Source organism: Telmatherina bonti, assembly GCF_933228915.1.
Source record: "Telmatherina bonti genome assembly, chromosome: 12".
Taxonomy (NCBI): Eukaryota; Metazoa; Chordata; class Actinopteri; order Atheriniformes; family Telmatherinidae; genus Telmatherina; species Telmatherina bonti.
Genome location: NC_136610.1, coordinates 10,277,633 through 10,283,719, shown reverse-complemented (window position 1 = coordinate 10,283,719; position 6,087 = coordinate 10,277,633).

Sequence of the window (6,087 nt, the reverse complement as noted above, 5' to 3'; positions counted from 1 at the left end):
TTTAAGGTGATGACAGAAATGTCACTGCATCAGTTTTTAATAAACTATCTCACAAGTTCACAACGTTTTTGTGCGTTTTTACTGTAATCAGTGTGGATATAAAGGTGTGTGTGTGTGTGTGTGTGTGTGTGTGAGATTCACCACAGGATGGCAGCAATTCCTCATTCTGACAGATCTCTCTTTTCAACAAATCCTGGTGGAGTTTTTATTGCAAGAAGAAAAGGAAGATCAGAAAAGGGGGGGGGGGGTGAAAGGCAAATCCTTATCATTTCACATCTTTACTATTATTTTCACTCCAGCACGTTAACAGCAACACCAGCATGCTGCAACACTGAGCGCAGAATCTGATTCCAGATCAGATCAGGGCAGCAGTGAATGTTAACAGGAATCAACAAATATGACTGAAAACAAAAGGAGGAATTAAACAACAGAAAATCCAGCAGGATGTGAGTCAGCAGGACGACTGCGTCCACTCAGACCAAAAACAGATTCAGGACAACATGATACGTAACTTGTTTAAAAACCCATTTTTTGTGTCCTAATTTGATGCTTTCAGACTGAAGATGTGCGTTAACTGGTTCTTCAGCCGTTTCTTCTGTGGTCATTGGTGGAACCATTACTTTTTATTATACAGCTGGCCGGCAACTAATATAAGGAAACTGAATTATGTCTGGTCTGATCTAAGAAAAGGACATTTGCCTCTACATTGATCCGCAGTGGTCTCAAAACTTATCCTTTTCTCAACCCTGAACACAGCTGAGGATAACAATGCAAGGAAAAATGTGATGACAGATTGATTTTTTTAAAACATGCAACAGATTCATGATGCATACAGATGTGGGTGTGAAAAAGTTTTTAATGAAGCTTTAGTTTTCCTAAGATAGAAAAAATCTCCCAGTTGCTTGTTGACTGTTTTCTGTTTATAGTTGTTTTGTACTGAGATCCTGATGCACGTTAACACTCGGTCGTATTTTAGATCGTATACACACTGGCCGCTTCATGTCCACCTGTTCAATAGCATGTTAACACATAAAACTAAAGATGAGAATGGACATCCTGACTGGAGATAAAATAAGGGACAACAGGAAGTCAAATAAGTATAATTTTACAACCAAGATATGCAGAACAACGTCTCTGAACACACAACATGTCCAACCTTAAAGCAGATAGTCGACAGCAGCAGAAGACTTCACCAAGTTTCTGTCAGCTAGAATCTGCAGCTACATTTCACACAAACTCACTAAAACTGTACAAAAGAAGACTGAAAAACGTCCCTGGTCCGATGAGTCTCCATTTCAGCTGTAACATTTACATGGTTGGATCAGAATCTGCTGGATCCATTCTGCCTTGTAGCAACAGTTCAGGCTGCTGCTACAGCTGGTGTTGTGATGGGAGGACGTTTTCTTGGCACATTTTGGACCAACTGAACAGTTTAACCCCCACAGCCTACCTGACCATGTCCATCCCTTTCTGAGCACAGTGTAGCATCTTCTGATGAAAACGTCCAGCAGGATGATGCACCATGTCACAAAGCTCACATCATCTCTAACTTGCTTTTTAACATGACAATTCATGCACTCCAATGGACTCTATATTCACTAGATCTAAATCCAACAGAGCACCTTCGAGATGTGGAGGAATGGGAGAGTCTCTTTATATCTGCAGCTGACAAACCTGCAGCGACTGTGTGATGCTTTGTGTCAGTATGGAGCAAATTCTGGAGAATGTTTCCTACATATTATTGATCTATACCATGAATATTTAAGGCTTTTTATTGAAAAAGCTGCTCAAACTCACTCAAGCGTGGTGGAAAAAGTGCAATAAAAAGATAAAGATAAGATAAGTGTATGAGTCCTTTAAAAACTATAAAACTCTTTTCTAAAAAGAAGCACATTCATTTAATTTAGACTGCAGTCCCTTCATTGTGTCTACAAACTGTAAGGTGATCTGTCTTTGTCTTCAGATGCCATACAGCACCTTTCCCAGGTGGACACATTGTGTCAGTAGACAACCAAAACACATTCATAAATAAGTACAGAACTTTTCACTGACAGAGCAGAAGTGGCTGCACACTTTCAATGCACCATATCAAAGCACAATAGAGATAAAATCGAGACATAAGAAAATCTTTAAAGTTATTTTCTTCTGTTGCAAAGCAAAACACACAAAGTACCAAAAGCACATTGAAATCATGGATAAAGTGTGTAACTGTTAACAAGACGTACGGATATTAAGGGTCCATATGCTGTGTCTGCTGCGTAACTGAAGCCACCTTTCCTGTGGTTATAAAGCTGCAGTCTAACCAGCGTACTTCCTGTCTGAGATCAGACCAGCAACAAGAGGTCTGCAGCTGCCTCCTAAGTCTGGAAAAGCTGATGGAATAGAATTTGATGGTGGAGATTTTTTTTCTTGTTTTTCTTTTTTTAAACAAAAATGTTCAGTTTTGATGTGAACAATTCAAAATGCTGAAGTTTGGAAGTAGTTAGAGGATGAAACATGCAGTAAATGAGAGAGGTTTAATATGAACATGAGTTTATCATGGGAACATGTATGTGTCTGTCATCTTGTGGTATGAAGTGAAAACAGGTTTATCTTCTGTTGCTACTGTGGAGCTTAGAGGATTGAATCTTCCATCATGTAAACACACAACTGATTGGATCCCTTTATCTCACATTCATGTAGTCAGTCAGCATCTCTGATCAGATTGATTTCAGTCAGACAGATGACATATTTGTACATTTAAATGTGGATATGGTCCTGTGATGGACCGGCGAGCTGTCCAGGGTGTACCCCGCCTCTCGTTCAAAGACTGCTGGGATAGGCGCCAGCTTCCCCGCGACCCTTCATCAGACGAAGTGGTTTGGGTAATTAATGAATGAATAAATTTGGATATTGTTCCCTGATTTGCCACAACAGACCTTCACATGTGCCCAGGTAACGATTGTGAGATGTGCTCCCTGTAGTTAAACCTTCATATTTGACCTTGGTTTATACTGAATGAATGTCAGGCTGTGGTTCTTTACCTGAATGGAAGTAATTGCTCATAAATCAAATAAATTCAAATGTATTTGCAGCCAGAAACGCACATCAAAATTTCAAACTTTTTGCAGTCCTGGTATAATTGTCACAGATTAAGGTAGAAGAAACCAGAGCTGAATATTTTTTATCATACAAATGCTTTAATCTACATGATTATAACATGATTGTTTTGTACTTATATAATTACAGAGATGTTTTGATATCACAGCTCAGTCCAAACGGTTGCCTTCATACAAGAAGATGCATTAACAAGGACATTTATTAAAGACACATGATAAAAGACATACTGTGAGAAATTCTTTTTTTTTTTTTTTTTTTTTTTGTCTTGTCCAGCATTTAGGCAAGCAGAATGATGGTCTGGATGCTGTGTTCTGCTGAGCAAATTTTCTCTGCCAAGGGAAGCTTTATAGATATAATGATCCCCTTGACTTTCTGATTTTTTTATTTTATTTCTATGTTTATTTTGTATTGTTGTTTGAATTGTAGAGTTTGTACTGCTGGACCAGAGAGGACAGACAAAAGACAGAAAGAGAAAGGAGAAGAAACACCTCATAAGAAAAGGGAAAGAGATAAAGGGAGAGAAAAGGGAGAGAAAAAAACAACAACTAAAAAATAACCCAAAAACAAAAAGAAAGAAAACAACCTACAGATGTATACATACACACATACAGGCACACACATACATATACACACACATACACACGCATACATACACATACATATACACACACGTATACACACATAATATATATATATATATACACAAATATATACATATGTGCACATATACATATACACATACATACATTTACACACACACCTCTATGCACACACATACACACACATACATACGTACAAACATATACGCACTTGCCAGTATTAACACATATACATACACAAACAAGCCAACTTTAGATCATAGTAACTAAACTATGAATCTAAAAAGTTAAATATAAATGAGAAACAAACAGAAATGAGAAAACTAGCTGCTGTTAGTGAATAAAACTGCGTGACGACTCGGTGACTGTGTCACATGCAGAACATGCAGAGTGGAACGTGATCATGCCAGTGTGACCCTTCCCACACAAAGGCAAGAGGCACGCCAGGAGTACCCCCGAGACCAGGGCCATCGGCAGCCATCCCCAGGCGCAGACCCCAACCGCCCCACCCCGGAGCCAGCCATGCACAGACCCAGGAGGAGGCAGAGGGGGGTCCCAGCCAGAGTCCCCCGCAGTCAGGGGGAACAGGCCCCAGCAGGCCCGGACCAGCGAGGACCGGCCCCGCCGGGCACCGGCCACCCAGGGCAGACAGAGCGCGGGCCCCACGGCCCCAAGAGCCCAGAAGCAACCCCCCACCCCCGCAGGCAGAGGGCCCAGCCCACACCGATGGAGGGCCGGGATCCCCAGACCGCCACCGAGCGGCAGCCAGGCCGCACCCCAGCGCACCAGCAGCGCACCAGCAGCGCACCAGCAGCGCACCAGCAGCACTCCCCGAGCACCAAGACCCTCCACGCACCCACGCACACAAACACACACACACACACACACATACGCACACACGCACACACATGTGCACACACACGCACACACACACACACACACACACACACATGCACCCACCCACACCCACACGCATCCACACTTCCTCCTTAAACACACCCTATACACCCATTCTCTTACACACGCTCAAACTCACACTCTCCTACCCCCGTTCTTTATACACACACACCCCCTCACACACACATCCCTGCTCCCTCTATAATCACCCATTCTTCCATACACGCATACCCCACTCTACACACACACATACCTCCCTACACCCCTCTATCCACATTCACAGTCCTCATTGTACACCCACCCCATCACTTCCCTGTACCACCAACATAACCCCACATACGCACCCCCACCCATCTGCATACACCCCCCCTTCCTCCTATCCCAGCGGCCATCCACTTTCCTAAATTCTTTCACCCTGATCCCCCCACCCCCCCTCTACCCTAACATTCAGTCACCACTTCATCCATTGGCTCATGGCCCTCACCTTTCTTTCCCAACGTGTCCCCTGTGAGATACCCCCGGGGGAGCAGGGGATAGGAGGGCCCCGATCAGGGCCCCACAACTACCCCCCACCCCTGTCAATGCCCCCCGACCACTCCACACATGCAGCCGATCCAGCACCACCCAGGGCCAGCAGCAGTCCCACCCCCGCCAGGCCAGCCCAGACCCAGGCCCCCTGAACAGCACCACTCCCCCGCCCAAACTCCTCCGGCACAGCCCCAGAAATAGGGGCGTGGCAGGACCCCATTGTGACCCCCTCCCTCCCAGCTTATGAATGATTGTGAAGTGTGTGTTGTTTGCAATTAAAATTGGGAAGAAGTAACCACATCATGTTGGGAGCGGGACCACCAAAGCAGCCCCGCCCACCGCACACTGCATGGCCCGCCCCCCAAAATATGTCCATCTGTTGTCAGTGTGAGAAATTCTTAAAGTGGAACTATTATGTGCATTTCAGACTAATTTATTTTTATTTCTGAGACCAGAAGGGCTGGGATTGATGGAGTTATTGTCACAAATCGCTTTATTTACTTCAGACCGACCCTCTCCGTAGGCTGTCAGATCAGCCTGTGGGCAAACCGAGTGGATTGAGACTCTTCGGCATTAAGCCCTGCCTCCCGCCACTGCACTACATCGGGAGCGCGCACCGCAACTGCTTTCGCCATCATTGTAACGTCTCATAAACAGAAGGATTAGGCTAATATGAACTCAATAAAAAAAAAACAAAGTACAATGTCAACACTTAGCATACAGCCCTACATGTTGGAACCTGAATCAGAGCCTGAAAACGAAGTGGAAAACAGCAACCCACAGCAACGAATGCAGCAGGATGTCTCTCTTTGGTAAACTCACCAACCATCGTTGGAAATAACTTTATCCCACGTTTTCCACCCGCCTGATGTATTTGTACATGCCCTTGTTAACCAGTAGAAGGTAACCAATCACCGAACCTTATCCCCCGGGACGTCACAAGGATTTCCAAGGAGAAAAAACT